The sequence below is a fragment of the Rattus norvegicus genome, chromosome 5 (assembly GCF_021556685.1).
Source record: "Rattus norvegicus strain SHRSP/BbbUtx chromosome 5, alternate assembly SHRSP_T2T, whole genome shotgun sequence".
NCBI classification, from domain to species: Eukaryota; Metazoa; Chordata; class Mammalia; order Rodentia; family Muridae; genus Rattus; species Rattus norvegicus.
The window spans coordinates 23740646-23761372 of NC_141538.1; the positions used below are offsets into that span (position 1 = coordinate 23740646).

The 20727-nt window shown below is 37.7% G+C and overlaps 1 pseudogene; it reads right to left on the reverse strand.

The window, feature by feature from the left end:
- Window positions 1-17056: 17056 nt before the first annotated feature.
- Son-ps1 (SON DNA and RNA binding protein, pseudogene 1) lies at window positions 17057-20390 on the reverse strand (annotated as a pseudogene).
- Window positions 20391-20727: the final 337 nt, after the last annotated feature.

Here is a 20727-nt window from a genome sequence, read left to right on the forward strand (position 1 = left end):
CACACCGCAGGACTGAACTTTAAAGAGAGAAGTTGGCTGAGCAGGGAAATCTCATGGTATTTGGTGTTATAGGTGTCCCTGGAAGTTTTGTTTCACTTCTATATCCCTGCCCAGCTATTGGCCACTGGCAACTTTATTTATCAATCAAAATCAACTGGAGCAGAGTCCCTCAGCATCTTAAGTGCAGATTTTCAGACTCCTGTGCAATTTGGAGGACTAAATTAATATGAGTACCATTAGAACAAATCCACAATATATAAACAATGTTTTTTAAATACATTGAAACAATACTTTGCAAAGTATTTTTGAACCCCTGTAAATTGGCTATCCCAAGGTTGCCATCTCATTAAAGGAAAAACATTCATTTCTCCAGAAGATAAATACACCGAAAAACAAAATAACCCCTTTAGGCTCTAAATTTCTTATTAGGCGTTCTGTCTATGTCTATGGAGATGAAAGCTTAAAAGACCAGTTCTGCAATGACAAAGAATTTCTAAGTTTCAACAGCTTATGATATTGAGAACTGTACTATAAGTCTGAATATAGATATAACATAAGACACAGGGTGGTATCATAGAGACATTTTTGTGTCCAATACAGTGAATTAAAAGAAGCCCATTCAATCTAGAGAGACTTCCAGACTGTTAACAGCATAAATCTTGGGAAGGGACTCATCTTCCATTATCACATGATAAGAGAGAGAGAGCCTCCTGACTTGAGTGACATAGAAGAAATTTAAATATGAGCAGGAGGCTATTTAAACAAATTTTTAAGTCAGCCTTCCAGGTATGATAAATATATTGGTTTAAAAAACATTAATTTACCATGTTATAACTTCATCATATTTAAATTCAAAATTTACTTTAAGTTTAGTTTGAATAATTAAATCAGCCATTTAAAAGAGAGAAAAAAATGCACAAATTATTGGAATGAAATCAGCCATAATTCAGTTCAAAGCTACAAATGATTTGTGATATTATTGTTCTCCTAGTATATTAAATAAGCTTTGCTCATGGAAAGGTGATGTGCATTGGGATCCCATGCCCTTACATACATAAATTCAATATATGTTCATGAGGAAAAATAGTCATGGTTAGCCTGGAAAGAGCAAGGTGAAAGTGTGTGTGAGCACACTCTTGGCTCTGTTTAGGGTTATCTTATTATGGAGTACCAGTAGAAAGCATGACAACACATGTACACATGTCTGCCTTCAACAATTACTTAACTGGATTATAATATTTCACAATCGTAGGCAAAGAGTGAGAAGTGGACGAACCATTTATAGATACAGTAACATCTCAGTATCCAGAAGATCTTGATCCCAAGACTGCAGACGCCAGACCACTGCATTAAGTGTTACCGTGTTTGTGTATAATCTATACACAGTGAGCCATATAATTTATTCATATCTACACTAGTTATAAGACTAATGCTTTGTGAATCTGTTCACTTATTATTTGATTGAACCTGTTAACAAAGAGCTCAATGATATGAAAACCAGTAGTCTCTCTCTCTGTCTCTCTGTCTCTCTGTCTCTCTCTCTCTCTCTCTCTCTCTCTCTCTCTTCCTCTCCCTCTTCCTCCCCTTTCTCCTGTCTCTCAGCCACACACACATAATGTGTGTATGTTTTTGTGTACATTTATATAGATAAACATAAACATACATACATATATATAAACCAATAAAACTTAGTTATGATTTTAGCCATAAGTCGCTGATGTTCAAATTCTATAAATTAAAATATTCATCTTCATTTTACACAATTAGTTCAATATCAGAAGCCAAAGTCCCTTGACCTATACAGCTTCCACCTCTGTTAGAGCATGTCTCTGGTCTCTCCCAGAGTTGACTCCAGAGGAAGGTCAAATCTCCATTCCTCTTTCCAAGAACCATAAGAGGGGCCTTGGAGAGGTTCAGGAATCATAATGGAGTGTGATCTCATCTTCCTAAAACCCTACTTATAGGAGTTTGGTAGTACATAGAAGCAGTGTCTGTGGAGACTAAACCCAAAGCATTCTGGAAAGGTACAACGTTTGACACAAGCTGCCAGGAAACTGAGGCATATGTGTGGCTTCTGCTGCTAACTGGGGACCTTGGTAAGGAGTCTTCCTCCGAGTGAGCGGGATGAGAACTGGCTGCAAACTGTCAGCAGTAGAGAGGGCACTAAGACAGCGTTCTGAGGACATTGGCTTGGTACAGTGAGGGCTTCTCCTGATTGCTCTGCTCTTTCAACCACAGCACAGAGGGCACTCGGATGCAGATGGAACAACCTGGAGAAATCAAGGAGAACTAGGAAAAGGCAGTAAAGCGGGAGAGCTCGGTAGGAGCAGTGGGTACTTACAGGAAGCAATGTTCACAGTCCCTGCTGGAGAAGGCTGGAAGAGTGAATTGAAGCAGGCAGAAACCTGCCAAGGAGAAACAGCATGGAGAGCACGGACTTCATCCTGCCAGAAAGTCACCAGTGAAGACCTTATGATTAGAACCTTAATTATTCATTCCCTCACTGTAGGTCTTAGAATTTTTAATTAATTTACTTATTCACTTTATATCCAACTGAAGTTTCCACTCAATTCACTCCTCGAAGTCCTTCTCCCAACTCCCCCACCACAAATATTCCTCCTCCATTTCTCTTTAGAAGAAGGGAGTCCTTCCATGGATATCAACGAGCCTTGGCATATCAAGTTTCAGTAAGACTAGGAGCACTTTATCCTATTGGGGTTAGACAAGGGAGCTTGGTAGGGGAAAGGATTTAAAAGGCAAGCATCAGAGTCAGAGACAGTGCCTGATTTCACTGTTGAGTCCCACATGAAGACCAGGCTACACAACTGTTACATATGTGCAGAGTGCCTAGGTCGGTAACATGCATGCTCTCTGATTGCCATAAAACCTTAATTATCATTATGGAGTCCTTTCAAAGAAAATACAGCACAGAAAGTTCACAAAGGGATCAAAGAGTCATGGAACTTTTTGTGTCCTTAAACACACAGGTGCTTTCTCATGTGGCTCATTATTCTTCTGTATTTCCATTCCATAAAAATACTTGTCAGTACAGCACAGGCAAGGGCCACCTCAACGATGCTTTCCTTTGTAGTGACTGAAATTGCTTAGAGCTGCTTTCTTCCTCTTCTCTGATTTATCTCAGAGAAGACTGACAGAGGTTGCTTCACTGGGACATAGCAAAGCATTCATAGTGGTTATCTGTTGAGATTACCTGACAGCAGACAGAACAAAATGAAATGGGATTCTCCAGCATACCAGAGATTCATCCTGTCAGGTCCATGACCACTGGTGGTATGGAGACCACATGTTTGTCTCAGCAGCCCAACTGTAAGTTGTATTTGTGAATCCACTTCAGAGTTTGCAAATGAAACTAACAACACATCCTTGTACTGTCAGAACATAGCTCTTCTCCCCTTCCCCGAGGCATCTTCCTCTATTCTCATGCAAGTCTTAAAACTATGTCAAACAAGAGAATTCAAAACATACTTCAAGGATGATCATGTTGGATTTCACATCCTTGTGGTAGGAAGGAATGCTAGAGGAAGAACTTGAAGGTATGGGTAGGAACAGTAGCAGGGAGATAAAGAGGCAGGGACGCTTTAGGGCCTGCTGAAGCAGAACACTGAGCAACAGCCAAAGCCTACAGTGGCCAGCCTTGCCGTTGGCATCCTACTCCCTGCCCTCTCTCCTGAGAAATGCTTCCTAAGTTGTTTACTTCCCATTATGCTAAGTCAGTACCTGAGAGGAGATGAAGCTGAACCTACCAAAAGGTAGCATGTCTCATCTCCAAATGGATGCTTAGGAAAACACCACTGAGGTCACAGGCCCTCCCTTGGCATTCCTCTTCCCATGACCCCATTCCCTCACTGGCAGCTCTCATTGGTCCTCATCCCAGAAACCTGAACTGAGCCCTGTACAGGTTGGAATCTGTGCTAAGGAACTGAAGCACCTTGGAACCTAATGAGCTCAAGCATGTTCCCTTTCTTCTCTTCTATTAGATGCAGGCTTTATAGTCTTAGGTTTCCATCCTTGATGCATTTGAAATTGAATGTCATACATGGTGAGAGAGATGTATCTTATTTCAATCTTCTTCGTGTGGATATCCAGTTTTACTAGTCCAATTTTTTGGCTATACATTGACATTAAAATATCTCTTGCATTCTAAGACACTGGAACCTTACATTCAAAGATAATAATGTTCCTTGAGCTCATCTAAGATTAAGACTGCTGACCTACTGTGTACTCAGTCTGTTAGTTTAACTTACCTTTAAGCGAAAAATGTAACAATCAATAGTATTTACCTTGGATTTCCCATGCAATCAAATCTTACAACATAAGCTAATGCATTGGTTCAATCTTAAATTATGTATTATTCCATACCCTTCACCCAAAGAACAATACATGTATGTCAGGATAATAAATTCTGAAAACAGCAAGTAGGTTAAAAACAACCTATTTAATTTATAAATTAAATATCCACGTAAATGTTGAAAACAACCATGGATATTGTTTTATAGAATTTCTTATCAGGGTGAGTTGGAATTAGTCAATAATGTTTGGTCTCTTGAAAAACTCAAACATTTTTGTAAAATATCCCTCACTTCTTTCGAGTGTGATGCTTTCTATGCTTTCCAATAAATATAAAACAAAGGCCTTTTGGGGGGCAGGGCAGACACACAGTGACAGATGATATGGTTAGGCAAAAGAAAGACAAAGGGACACAAAGTCATAATCATAAAACAAATAGATTATGGATAAGCCAGAAGCCATAGATTATACAGGTATGGATACACAGAGAAAAATGGAGAATCCAGGTCTGGGCTTTTTCTTGGTCAAACTATGCCAAGGGGAAGCTTTTGAGTTTCTTTCCTTAATATGACACCAACAGATTTTAGTTTATCACCATTTGTTGAAGATACTGTGTTTTTGTTTTTGTTTTTTTGCCAAAAAGGTAACCTTTGACTTCTTTTTTAAGAATCAGGAGGCTTATGTGTGAGTCTTCAATGATACACCATCGCTCAATATGTCTTATAACAACACCATACTGTTTTATTACTGTAACTATGAAATGACTTAAAGGAAAAACTGTGATGCCTTGTACTGATGCACTGTTTTGCATTAATTTGGGGGTTTGTGTTTCTTTGTGAAATTTTTAAGATTTTAATTATTTTCTGTGAATAATTTGGTTCAAATATTGACAGGGACTGTGTTGAATCTGTAGACGGCTTTTGATAGTATGATTAATAGTAAGGCTATTACTACTAATCACTAGCCATGAAGGCCTTTCTATTTTTTAGTGTCTTCAATCAGCTTCTTGCGCATCTTAGGTTTTCATCATATAGAGTTTCACTTCCTTGGTTAGATTTTCTCCAGAAAAAAAATGAGGGTGTTGTGAATGACATTTTCCCTGGATTTCTTTCTCATTAAGTCTGTCATTTATATTTGGGAAGGCTGCTGATGAGTAGCGAAGGGGGTGATGACCTGAGAGAGAATGGGAATAGGGTTGAATCAGATCATTGACACATGGTACAAAACTCAAAGAATTGAAAAAATGAGAGCAACAGAAGTTCTGATGTCAAAAGGAAATCCAAATGGATTAGAATTATCTCTTAAAGAGTTTAAAATCCTTAGCAGTTAGCAAAATGAAAATTAAACTAATTTGACATTAAATTTTACACAGTCAGGATGCATAAGATAAACAGTATGGGTAGTCACAAAGGCTGGTGAGGATGAGCAAACCAAGGCTGTTGGTGGAATTGCAAACTGCCTTAGCCACTCTGGACATCAGTGTGGAAATCCGAATATACCTAACAATATACCCACCACATGACCCAACCTTCCTGCTCCTCAGCATATATCCAAAGACTTCTAGAGCCTACACAGCAGGCACTTACCAGCTAAGCCATGCTCGCTCTTGCTCTGCTCACAGTCACTAGAATATGGAAACTACCAAAAAGTTCTCTAACAGATGACTTGATCATAGAAAGTCTGCGTGTATACACAATGTAATTCTACTTAGCTCTCAAATAAATCCCATAAAACATGGCAGCAAATAGATGAAGCTAGAAAAATATAATACTGAGTGAGATGATCCTGATTCAGAAAGACAAATACCATATGTTCTCTCTTATTTGCAAACTCTTGCTCCAAACATTCATATGTTAGTACGCAACCTGGTGTAACTGAATATAAATAGTAAAGAGAGACCATAAACAGAAGGATAAACAAGCTGCAGATGAAGGGCTACAGTCAATGGCTGCTAAAGAATGAAGAATCAGTATTTCTCTGAGACAAACCTCCTGATAGGTTATCCAAAGCTAAACCAAACTCAGAAGGTTTCATCACTACATACACACACGCACACACACACACACACACACACACACACACACACACACACACACACTCAAAGAGAAGGAAGACTTCATGGATGTGAAAGGGAGTAAGGTAGTCAAAGGAAGTGTTTGGAGGAAGAAAAAGGAAGTTTGAAAATAATATAAATATACTAATTGTGTACGAAATTCTCAAAAAAATTACAACAGAAGAAGTGAAAAATTAAAATTTTAGGAAAATATTTTTCAGAGCCTCAGAGCAGGGACATCAATATATAGATGCCAATGAAAGTAGAAATGAGAAAAATGAGTTACTTTTTCTTGTAAAAAATTTTATAATGAAACATTCAAATATTGATAGTTGTCAGTTAAGAATCCATATTTTCTGCCAAAATTTGTTTAAGAACAATTTTTAACAATTGCATTCATATTAACTTATCCCAGTGATTCTATGAATAGGTGGCTTGTACAGACTATGCCATACACACCTGCATACACACCTGCATACACACACACACAAACACACACACATGCATTCATACATGCATACATGCACACACACACTCACACACATGCACACGCACATACACACACACACACACACACACACACACATCAAGCTATATATATTTCAGTTTTGCTAAACTGATGTCTATTAGGACATATACAACCTAGTGTATCCCCCCACATTCGTCCACATTCTTTGTCTTTGCGCTGCTGAATGCTGTGCTCACCAAGAACAAGCAGAGCCCCACTCCTGACAGATGCTTAGCCAGTGTTCTTTATCAATTCCATTCATTTACATCTTTTCAGAAGATTAATGAAGTTATTTTATTGATTCTACTTTACTAAAGGAAAATTAAAAATCAGGAATATTTTCAAATAAAATACATTCTGTAGGATCTCATATTCATTTTGTTTATTATTTTTCTTTTTAACTGGCTGATAATAATAGTACATAATTTTGAGGTGGAATATGACTTTTCAATGTAAGTATAAAGTGTATAATGATCAAATTGGTCTCTATGTCATCTCCTGCTGTTGGGAACATCGAAATGCTCTCCTTGACATTCTGAAGTACACACGTGTGGGTCACTGGGTGCCCTGTCACATCACTGGAGAATATTCACCCTAGTACCTGTTAGCCAGCCTCACTCTCCCCTTTCCAGCATTAGACTCTTTAGATAAAATGCACATCCATACATAAATGCTGGTGTTCTTTTGAGTCCTGAAATGTCTACCTTTTCATTCATTTCTGCAATTTAAAAAACACTCCATTCTTTTCTAAAAAGCATCATTAAAATAATTTGGTGTTTCTAGACAGGAAGCAACAAGATAGAAAAGAAGAAACAGTTGTGAAGCAGTCTAGCCGGATAGCTGTCCCATCTCTAGTAAGAGAAACAAAGTATTATCTGTTTTAGACTTTAGATTTTTTCCTTTTGCATTTTTGTTCAGAATTGGAACAGAAGCCGCATATTTCACAATTCCCTCTATATCAAACTGATATTTGTCTTATACATATTATCTGTAAACATCTCACTATAAATCTTTCTCTAAATATAAAAGAAATGAAATTCCTCAAGCTCGTGATACATGCTGGGACTTATCATAGCTCCCTTCCTGATTGCTTTCCTTGCATCCATGGAAGATCATTCCAACTACTTCCTACTACAAAGAAAAGACCCAGGTAGAAAGATCTAGCTTTGGAGGAAGATAATGCAAAACAATGCTCATCTTTTCAAGAATTATTGATTTAGAGTCAATTGTGGCAGTCATGGTAAAAGTCTCAGGTTTTATGTTTCTGTTACAAAACACTGAAGATTGTTTCCTAATAAAATAGTTTTCATTCATTATTCCAGACAGACAAAAAGTCTAAACAGCATAAGTTTTGGCCTTCCTGTCTGTCATAGAATAGTAGGTGGCATCACATGGTTGTAAAATGTGAAAAATGGCTCACATGAAAATGAAAATGAGACAAACATCATAAATGATGTCATAGACATCTGCGTTTAAAATTTAAATGTAAGAAGTTGTATTATGAGAAAAATATTCCATTATGCTTACACAGCTTTCTGAGCATGTAAGAATTCTTTGCATAATCATGACTGAGAGTCACCCACTTAACCTGATTATCCAAAGATAATTATTTTACAGGTGTAGTGTAGCAAAGTAAAATCCATTTGCAAGTTATAAAAATATGAATTGATTTGCTTTCCTGAAGTATTATGAAATACTCCTGAGGTTGGCTGTAAAGTGTGAAGCAATGTGAAAACTTTTGATAATTAGACTGAGTTTGGAACTAGATTTTAAAAAATGAATCTTATGTTTATAAAGTACAATTATCAAGCGGACTCATGACCATAATTACTCAGTATATTGACATATGTTCTGTTTATGCACAAGCTCTCCCAGGAAGCATCATGTGGTACACTGATAAAAATTTGTGAAATAATAAGAAGATTCAAGTTACTAAGTTATATTTGCCATAACAACATTGAAGAAAAATCATTACTAAGGTGCAGATGCCTAAAACATATGGATTAGAATTGATTCATTTCATGATTCACTCTATCAGTTATTGCGGTAATGGTCAATACAACTGATAGAACAATTTACATTTAATAGAAAACACAGGTAAAAGAGATGAAAAGAAAGGCACTCTCCAGTGGATGACAGAGAGATGAGAGGACAAGTACAATCAATACTCATGAGAACCAAGACTCTCTAACTTGACTCAATGCGAAAAAGAATTACCAGCTTCTAAAAACGAACACCAAAGGGCTCCCCATCTCTGTGGTGTTTCTACGTCCATGGGCTTCTTGACTTTTCTTTTGATGAAAGTCACAAATTTCACTGCTTTCTTCTCGGCCAATATTCTTGGTCTAGAAACCCCCATTTTTTGAACTGATAGTGTTGCAAACTTTGGGATATTCCTGAGAAGCTGGTAGCTAATTACCAAGAAATTTGGCAAAAAGGATCCCTCTGCTGCTTTAACTATAGAGTGATTCATTTAGGGTTTTCCAGATGAAAACATATAATTCCAAGTGATAGAGTACCTCTGTTGTAAAAGCAAAACTCCTGTGAGATTACAACTGACTTTTCTCAACCTTGCTTAGCCCAGAGAGAAGTGTTTACAGAGACAGCCTGTCTCTCAGGATAATTTGTCTTCCCTGAAGTAAATAATTCCAGGAAAGAGAGATCACAGGCCTAACATAGTTCCCACAAATGAATCAACTTCCTCATTCCATAGCTTCTCCATGACCCCTCTAAAGGATCCTAGCAGCCTTTTCCTCTTGCAGACTCCTTCATTCACACAAGAATGATGCTTTGTGTACTTATAGGTCCACTTTCATCTGTTAAAGACAGACTCTCGTCTCTTTCTGTCTGTCTCCTTATGCTGCTTCAGAAATATAACACCCAGATAAGCTGAAACCACCTTAATTCATTCCTTTTCCAAAAAAGGAAGGATCAATTTCTCTTTCTCTTTGTTTGTTTGTCTCTCCCTAGGCTCACTGGGGAGCTATCAGATGCTCCCAGATTCCCCTGTAATGAACTTTGGTCAAGAAGAGTATTTTACAAGAAGTTATGATAGGTGTGACTTTCTGGAACTTTGCACAAATGTATTGTAAATTCTTGATCTTGTAAGAAAGGTTGGATGAGATTGGATCATACATAAGAACTACTTTCAATTCTGGATTATTTCAAGTATCACAATGTTGATCTAGCTTTCTATCTACTGAGTCAACATTCTTGCATGAAGGAGGGAATTTCTGATGTCTCTGAGGTTTGTAACTTCTGCATAATGTATAAGGCTTGAAAAGGGCATTGGTGCCCTGTATCATGCCTTCAAACTTTGAAGAACATTGGGCATAGAGCAGAATCACTACTACCAAACATCAGAAATAACAGATTTAAGCAGATTATGTTAACTACTATGTATTATTTAACCTAAAAAGTAAGTTAATAGCTGCTGCTGTCTACATATGCTGTACAAAGATATTACATTATAATGTTTCAGTCAGAAACCAAACCAACCCAATGTCTACAGCACCTAGTTTAACTGTCACCCCACATATCTATGGAAATTGGCCTTAATTTCTCCTTCAATATCAATATATGAAGATGCTCAAGTCTCTCCTAAAAAATAGTAATTAAGTGAACCATACATATTCTGAGTAGCATACATATTCTTACATACTATAAATCATTTACAGATTATTTTCAATATCTGACACAATTAAAATGCTAACTAGCTACATTTGTTAATTCGTCATAATTGCTGTAGCAGTTGGCTTTCTCCTTGATAATATAGCAAATGATGATCCCTTATTGAGAGGGCTTGAATAAAACAAACAACCAAAAAACAGGAGGGAAAGGGGAAATTACAAATCAAAGGATGTTCAAGTTCAGAAGATACACAAAATACAACAAAGAAAAACCTTAAACATGAAAGAACATGTCAGTACAAAGCCTCCATCAACTGACAAGTTCTAAATATAGGAAAACAAAGGCAGATGTATAGTTGAAAAGTCAGAAGATTTCTGAGTCACACTTTCAAAAAGGATCAATGATCTAAGAGATTACATCAATAAAGAGATAAATAAATTAATTCAAGACATTGACTAGAATGTCATTATGAAATCAATTCAAAACAGAAATGAAATTAACCATAGTGTATAAAAAATCAGAGACCTGAAGGAAAGATTTAAGAGGTAAAAAATTCAGCAAAGAAATGTATATGCTAAAAAGAAATTCTAGAAATGAAAGAATCAGTCAATCAAATATAATACACTATAAAGCATCATCAACAGGCAAGGTCAAGTGGAAAGAATAATGTGAAGAATGGAAGTCAAGATCGAAAGAATATAGACATATATAAACAACACCTATATAATCAATGAATAGGACCTAAACTCCCCAAAGTCTAGGATGTGTTCAATAGGCTAGACCTAAATATCCATTGGGTTGAAAAGTAGCTGAGACATGAACAACCTATTTAGTGAGGTTAGGGTCAGAAAAATTAGAGAAATGAATGGATATCCAAACACGGGAGGTGGTTATAATCTCGGGCACCAACAGGAAGCAGTTATCACCTCAGACACCAACAGAAAAGACTTTTCCTTGACATATAATATCCAATATGCCAAGATATGAAGCAAAAGAAGATCTCTGGAAAAGTACTGCTGTCTACTTTACTCAGAACAACTTATTTTTTTAGAATGTAGAGGTTCTGCCGAGACCCAAAACTGATCAACCACTTGAGAATAACTGGTTGTTGAAAGTTGATTCCTAAACCAGACAGTTATGTCTCCTCATCCAACATTTATGAGTCAGCACAAAAGAGGATAGAAAGAAGGCAAGGGCAAAAGGGTTGAGCTGTATGACACCATTGCTGAAGAGATAGAGAAATGTCTATTCACTCTAGATGGGAAAATAATGACAGACCAAAATGTGGCTATTACAAGAGTCCAACTTGCTGAAACAAATGGTGAAAATAACTTTTTACTGTGGTTACAGGAGTATGGATGTGGGCTTATTTACAGAACATGAATGACTGAGAGTCATCCAGCAGTATCACCTGAATTTGAACAATCATGGAAGCAGGCTATTTGAGGCTGACTGCATGGTTTGCATGAAGCTTTACAGTTTGGAGAGTCTCCAGTTTTCCCAATTGGTCAGTCTCGTTCAGGGACCTTGACTTGCCTAAGAGTGTATGTGAATGGGTCTTAGTAATTACATTAGCATTAGGAGGACAAGAAGGAGGTCTAGTGAATCTTGTCATTTCCAGAGACGTCTTAAGGTTCTGAGTTGCTTACTTTCTGAGTCATGATAATCTTTGACAAACTGAAAGTTTCATACCACTATTTATTTACTTTTCAAATATTATCCACTTTCTCGGTTGCCCTTCCAGAAACCCCTATAATATTCTCCATCCCTGGCTTCTATGAGGGTGCTCCCCAACCCACACACAAACTCCCTCCACATTTCTGCCCTGACATTCCCCTACACTGGAGCATCAAGGCTTCATAGTACCATGGGCCTCTCCTCCCATTGATGCCTGACAAGGCCATCCTCTGCTACATATGAGACTGAAGCTATTGGTCTCTCTCCACTCTCTGGTTGGTGGTTTAGTCCCTGGGAGTGCTGGGCAAACTGGTTGGTATTGTTGTTCCTACTATGTGGTCAAAAACACCTTCAGCTCCTTCAGTCCATTCTCTAACTCCTCCATTGGGGACCCCATTCTCAGGTTGGCTGCAAGCATCTGCCTCTGTATTTGCCAGGCTCTTGCAAAGCCTCTCAGGAGACAGCTCTATCAGGCTCTTATCAGCATTCACTTCGAAGCATCTGCAATAAGGCCTGGGTTTAGTGAGTATATATGGGACAGATCCCCAGGTGTGGCAGTCCTTGGATGGCCTTTCCTTCAGTCTTGCCTCCACATTTTGTCTCCGAATTTCCTCCTCTCAGTATTTTGTTTCCCCTTCTAAAAGAACTGAAGTATCCATACTTTGTTCTTCCTACTTCTTGAGCTTTATGTGATCTATAATTGTATCTTAGGTACTCCAAGCTTTTGGGCTAATATCCACTTATCAGTGAATGTAAACCATTTGTGTCCTTTTGTGACTAGGTTACCTCACTCAGGATAATATTTTCTAGTTCCATCCATTTGCCTAAGAATCTCATGAAATTAGTGTTTTCAATGGCTGAGTAATTACATTTATTGTGGAAATGTACCACATTTTGTGTATCCATTCCTATGTTGAAGAACATCTGGGTTCATTCCAGATTCTGGCTATTATAAATAAGGCTGCTATGAACATAGTGGAACACGTGTTCTTTTTATATGTTGGAGCATATTTCAAGTATATGTCGTGGAGTGGTATAGCTTGTTCCTCAGGTAGTTCAATGTCCAATTTTCTGAGGAACTGCCAGACTGATTTCAGAGTGGTTGTACCAGCCTGCAATCCCAGCAAAAATGGAGGAGTGTTCCTCTTTCTCCACATCCTCGCCAGCATCTGGTGTCACATGAGATTTCCATCTTAGCCATTCTGACTGGTGTGAGGTGGAATCTCAAAGTTGTTTTGATTTCCATTTCCCTGATGGCTAAGGATTTTGACCATTTCTTTAGATGCTTCTTGATCATTCAATATTCCCCAGTTTAGAATGTTTTGTTTAGCGCTGTACCCCATTTTAATAGGGTTATTTGATTCTCTGGAGTCTAACTTCTTGAGTTCTTTGTATATATTGGATATTAATCCTCTATCAGATTCAGGATTTGTAAAGATCTTTTCCCAATCTGTTGGTTACCATTTTATTCTAATGACAATGTCCTTTGCCTTACAGAAGCTTTGCAATTTTATCAGATGCCATTTGTCAATTCTCTATCTTAGAGCACAAGCCATTGATGTTCTGCTTAGGAAATTTTCCCCTGCACACACATGTTCAAGGCTCTTCCCCACTTTTTCTTCTATTAGTTTGAGTGTATCTTGTTTCATGTGGAGGTCCTTGTTCCACTTGGATTTGAGCTTTGTACAAGGAGATAAGAATGGATCAATTTGCATTCTTCTACATGATGACCTCCAGTTGAACCAGCACCATTTATTGGGAATGCTGTTTTTTCCACTGGATGGTTTTAGCTCCTTTGCAAAAGATCAAGTGACCATAGGTGTATGGGTTCATTCCTGGGTTTTCAATTCTATTTCATTGATCTACCTGCCTGTCTCTGTACCAATACAATATAGTTTTTTTTTTAAATTCATGATTGCTCTGTATTACAGCTTGTGGTTAGGGATGATGATTTCCCAAGAAGTACTGTTACTGTTGAGAATAATTTTCACTATCCTTGTTTTTGTTTTTCCAAATGAATTTACAAAGTGTTCTTTCTAACTCTATGAAGAATTGAGTTGGAATTACATTGAATCTGTAGATTCCTTTTGGCAAGATGTCCATTTTCACTGTATAAAACCTGCCAATGTATGAGAATGGGAGATCTTTCCATTTTCTGAGATATTCTTTGATTTCTTTCTTCAGAGATCTGTCATACAGAACTTTCAGTTGTTTGTTTAGAATCACACCAAATTATTTTATATTGTTTGTGATTATCGTGGAGGATCATTTCACCAATTTCTTTCTCGGCCTTTTTATCCTTTGAGTAAATGATGGTTACTGATTTGTGTGAGTTAATTTTATATCCAGCCACTTTGTTGAAGTGGCTTATCAGCTGAAAGAGTTCTCTAATGAAATTATTGGTCACTTAAGTATATTATCATATCATCTGCAAATAGTGATATTTTGACTTCTTCCTTTCCAACTTGTATGGCTTTTAACTACTTTTGTTGTCTAAAGGGTTCTGTCTAAGACTTCAAGTACTATATTGAATAGGTAGTGAGAGAGTGGGCAACATTGTCGAGTTCCTGGTTTTAGTGGAATTCCTTCAAGTTTCTCTCCAATTAGTTTGATGTTTGCTACTGGTTTGCTGTATATTGCTTTTACTGTGTTTAGGTATGGTCCTGATCTTTCCACAACTTTTAACATGAAGAGGTGTTGAATTTTGTCAAATACTTTCTCAGAATATAATGAGATGATCATGCGGCTTTTTTCTTTGAGTTTATTTATAGTGGATTATGTTGATGGATTTCCATATATTGAACCATCCCTGCAACCCTGAGGTGAAGCCTACTTGATCATGATGGGTGATTGTTTTGATGTGTTCTTAGATTCAGTTTGTGAAAATTTTATTGAGAATTATTGCATTGATACTCATAGGGGAAATTGGTCTGCAGTTCTCTTTCTTTGTAGGGTCTTTGTGTAGTTTAGGTATACGCTCAATTGTGGCTTGAAAGAACAAATTGGATAGGGTTCCTTCTATTTCCATTTTGTGGAATCATTTTAGGAGTATTGCTATTAGATCTTTTTTGAAGGTCTGATAAAGTTTTCAACTAAACCCATCTAGTCCTGGGATTTTTTTGGTTGGAAGACTCTTAATGACTGCTTTCTTTTTCTTTAGGGGTTATGGTACTATTTAGATGGTTTATCTGATCCTGATTAACTTAGGTACCTGGAATCAGTGTAGAAAATTATCCATTTCATCCAGATCTTTCAGTTTTGATGAATATAGGCTATGGTAGTAGTATCTGATAATTTTTTTAATTTTCTCAGCTTCCTTTTCATTTTTGATTTTGTTAATTTGGATACTGTCTCTGAGCCCTCTCATTAGTCTGGCTAAGGGTTGATCAATATTGTTGATTTTCTCAAAGAACCAGCTCCTGGTTTGTTGATTCTTTATATAGTTCTTTTGTTTTTACATGGTTGACTTGAGCCCTGAGTTTGATTATTTCTTGCTGTCTACTCAGGTGTATTAGCTTCCTTTTGTATGAGAACTTTCAGATGTGCTGTCAAGCTGCTGGTGTATTCTTTTTCCAGTTTCTTTTTGGAGACACTCAGAGCTATAAGTGTTCCTCTTAGCACTGCTTTCATTGTATCCCATAATTTTGGGTATGTTGTGCCTTCATTTTCTACCCTTGATCTTGGCCAAAAGTCCAAGAAGCAATGTGCTTTCATTTTCATTAAATTACAAAAAGTCTTTAATTTATTTCTTTATTTCTTCTTTGACCAATTTTTCATTGAGTAGAGCATTCAGCTTCCATGTGTATGTGGGCTGTTCTTGTTGTTACTTAAGAGCGACCATAGTCCAGGGTTATCTCATAGGATTCACGAGATTATTTCAATCCCCTTGTAACTTTTGAGGTGTTTTTGGTTACAAATTATACCATCAACTTTGAAAAAGGTACCATGAGTTGCTGAGAAGAAGGTGTATTCTTTTGTTTTAGAATGAAATGTTCTATAGATATCTGTTAAATCCATTTGGTTTTGACTTCCGTTAGTTTCTCTATGTCTCTGTTTAGTTTCTGTTCTCCCACTATTATTATGTGTGCTTTGAGCTTTAGTAAAGTTTCTTTTATGAATGTGGCTGCCATTGTATTTGGAGCACAGATGTTCAGAATGAGAGTTCATCTTGGTTGATTTTTCCTTTGAAGAGTCTGAAGTGTCCTTCCTTTTATTTATTTTGTTTTTTTAAAACTTTAGGTTGAAAGTCGATTTTATTTGATGCAATGATGGCTACTCCAGCTTGATTCTTGGGACCATTTGCTTGGAAAATTGTTTTCCAGCCTTTTACTCTGAGGTAGTGCTGTCATTGTCTGCTAGCTGTGTTTCCTTTATGCAGCAAAATGCTGGGTGTGGTTTAAATATCCAGTTATTTTGTGTATGTCTTTTATTGTGGAATTTGTGCATTGATATTAAGAGAAATTAAAGAAAAGTGATTGTTGCTTCCTGTTATTTTTATTCTTAGAGATGGAATTATGTTTGTGTGGCTATCTTCTATTGGGTTTGTTTAAAAATGATTACTTTTTTGCTTTTTCTAGGGTATACTCCTTGTGTTGGAGTTTTCTGTCTATTATCCTTCGAAAATTGATTTTGTAGAAAGATATTGTGTAAATTTGGTTTTGTCATGGAATATATTTGTTTCTCCATCGATGTTAAATAAGAATTGTGCTGGGCATAGTAGCCTGGATAGGCATTTGTGTTCTCTTAGGGTCTATATGACATCTGCCCAGGATATTCTGGCTTTCATAGTCTTTGGTGAGAAGTCTGGTATAATTCTAATAGTTCTACCTTTATATGTTACTTGTTCCTTTTTCTTTACTGCCTACAATATTCTTTCCTTCTTTCTTTCTTTCTTTCTTTCTTTCTTTTTGGTGTTTTGATTATTTTTTTTTTCAGTCAACAAAATAGCGGCTGGTTGCCAATTTTTATTAGATAAGTTGGTTACAGCATTTTTATTATTTACGTCTATCTAGGTGTAGCTGAAATTCAAAATGCACATCAAAGTAAAACTATATCACAACTCAAGCCATACTAAATATGTACTTGGCCTCTGAAGTAAAATTCTAGTTGGACTTCCATTTTGACTTCTTTCTTATGACCCAAGTGGCTTTAATGGGAATGCAGGACTTAGTACTGATCATGACACAACGTATCACTTTCTTTTCATAATCTCTACAAAAAGGGGGAGATGGTTGCATTAGCCCTTTGGGACAGATCTTGCTTCATTACTTTAATAACACTGGCCCAGTATCTGTCCAGCAGAACCCATTGTGAAATAGTACAAGGTGCACAGCCCTTCACTGATTACAGGCAAGTGTTACAGCAGCCTAGCCGTATGGAAGGGAAGTTACATCATAGTACAAAATACAGTATAAAAGCGTTATTTAACATTCCACACTGAATATTACTGATGCCCTCAAACAATTGTTTTGATGTTAGCCACTTAAACAAATACATCACTAAGGTAAACAATATAAACATACCAAAACCCTGTGTGGTTAAATACAATTTCCATGGTACAAAACCAAAGCCTGGAGATGTTTGTACAGATTGCTTTTTACACAATGTCTTAAATTGTGAAATATTTACAACATTAAGGAGGAAATACATTGTGATGCAGAGTAAAATTATCTGAAATGATTAATATAAAACCTCAATCTATCTACGTGAGGCACTCCTGAAGCAAGTGGCATTAGCCATGAGGTCCTTTGGTACAAGGCCCATTGCTTGAAGAACCACAGTAGCTGCTGTGGCTTTAGCATGCTTCTTATTAGGGCTGGCAAAGCTGGGCTGGTAAGCGCTTCCATTTATCAATACCCTAAAGAGGAAGTGTTTGCGATGGTCAGGGCCACTGTCATGGACCAAGAGAAATTCAGGTGGTTGCCACCTTCTCTTATTACAGATTTCCATCAAGGCAGACACAGGATGTTTGCCTGACAAGTCTTTCATTGCAGCGGAGAAGTTCCCAGACCTCTTTTGTGCTCTCTCTCCTACTGCAACAAGACCTTTTCGGTCTGTCTTAAAGTCAACAAGGATGGGTTCCTTATTTCCTTCTTTGTTCTTTCCTAGTCTTCTCCTTCTCTCCAGCCCATTTTTCTCATCAACACAGCTCCCATTCCTCCAGTTACTGGGGCTGCTCTTAAGAACTGATCCTTTTTAATCCAGGCTTGGGCACCAGTATTAGCCAGCTGTTCCTGTGTCAGGACTTGTACTCCTGTACTTCCTGTGAACTGCCCAGGGATAGAGTTCAACTGAGCCCAGGCGTCAATCCGTTCTTGAGCTCGATTTAACATACTCATGGCTTCAAGGTCAAATGCATTCTCACTGAGTCTCTTCTGAGCAAGTGCCCGTTCACTCATTGCTGTTGAAATGTCCACAGGCTCTGAGGGCAAGCTGCTGCTGAACACATTATCGTCATCTTTGCTTTCTTCGCCATTTTTCTCTACTGGAACCCACTCTCCATAAACACTATCCGCTTCCTTTTTCCGATGTTGAGATCCAGATGACACAGGAAACTCCTTTGTTAATGTTACTTGGCTTTTTGGTGGAGTTGGCTTTGCTGCAGCAATATTCAAATTGAAAAAAATGGGCTTGGGTTCACTGAGTTTAAAGGGATGATGATAAAAAGGAGGCTCTTCTTCCTCTTCATCCGAAACATGAGGTTTATTCACTATTACATCATCATCTTCTTTACTCTGTGCAATCTGTTTGCATTTCTAAACACACAAAGCCCAATACACATCCATCCCTTAAAAACATTCGCAACAACCTGTAAATGTACAGCGTGGAATCTTAACGTCACCTGCCATATTCTCCTGCCACAGCTTCTCGGTGTTTTGATTATTATGTGACAGAAAGTTTCTTTTCTGGGCCAGTCTATTGAGAGTTCTGTATGCTTCTTTTATGTTCGTAGGAATCTCTTCTTTAGATTGTGGAGTTTTCTTTTTTTTAATTTTTTATTACATTTCAAACGTTATTCCCCTTCCCAGTTTCCTGTCCATAAATCCTCAATCCCTCCCCTCCCCCACCCCCATACAGGTACTATCCCTATACATCACCCTTATTGCCCCCCCCCATAATCTCCTGCACTTGGGGTCCAACTTTGGCAAGACCAAGGACTTCCCTTCCCCTCGTGCCCCAATAAGGCTATTCTCTGCTATTATATGCAGTTGGAGCTCTTGGTCAGTCCATGTATAGTCTTTCAATAGTGGTTTTGTCCCTGGAAGCTCTGGTATGTTGGCACTGTTGTTTTTATGGGGTTGCAAGCTCCTTCACTTTGTCAATACTTCCTCTAATTCCCCCCAAGGGGGTCCTATTCTCAGTTGTGTTGAAGGTAAGATGTGTTGCCCGAGGTTGGAATTCAGAAAGGGACACAGGAACAAGCTCTGTTGAGAATCAGACTCAAAGATTTTATCTGTCCTCAAGATTTTATCTCAAGTGGCAACACTGCCCTAGAGGTTGCACCCACTTTCAAATAACCCTCTATTCCCAGAGGTCCCCACTTGTCAAATTAAGTCAGAAGTGAAAAGGAAAAAAATGAGAATCATATACCTATATCTCTTTAGGTGCTTTGGGAACAAGTCAACAAGGGGAACATGTCTACCCCAGTTCCAGGCTGTTTTCTTTAAGTCTTGCAAAGGAGGTATTTAGATTTTTTTTTCTTTCTTTGGAGCTGGGTACCGAACCCAGGGCCTTGCGCTTGCTAGGCAAGCTCTCTACCACTGAGCTAAATCCCCAACCCGATATTTAGATTTTTTTTTTTTGGTTCTTTTTTTTTTTCGGAGCTGGGGACCGAACCCAGGGCCTTGCGCTTCCTAGGCAAGCGCTCTGCCACTGAGCCAAATCCCCAACCCCCCGATATTTAGATTTTTAGAACCAAGGTTTTACCCTCAACCTCTGGAGGACAATGATGAGTGCCTACAAAAGTGTGTATTGTTTGAAAAAGTTCCATGACCAAGACCTACAAATGTTCCCCACATCCAAAATTGGGAATTCTGTTTAGTAACACTTATTAAGTGTAACTTAGTATAGATTGAGCATCACAAGTGCAAAAATAGGAAGGAATTTTAATGATTTCATTTTTCTAAGTGGATAAATAAAATTTTTTGTGTATATATACCAGTACAACATATTCATTACCCATGAATCTGTTGATTCTATTTTCCATATCCCCATCTTAATACTATTGCAGATTTCCATTCTGATGTCAACACATCCTTACAGTATATTGGTTGGCCTAATTTCTCACTTTTTTTTCAATAACGCAGTGTCTAACCAACGCTTAGTGCCCATCTCCCACTGTCTGCAGAGGCATACGTATACTCCTCCATCAAGCGTTCTTTCACATGTTTGCTATATTAAAACATCCTTTCACCTGTGCCTGCTTCAGGAAAACATTTTTTCATGTGTTTCCTTTAGCAAGACATGTTTTCATTTGTGTAACTCAGCAAAACTTCATTTGACATAACTAACTTTCCAGAGAAACTGCAAGTTTTCACATCACATGTATCTC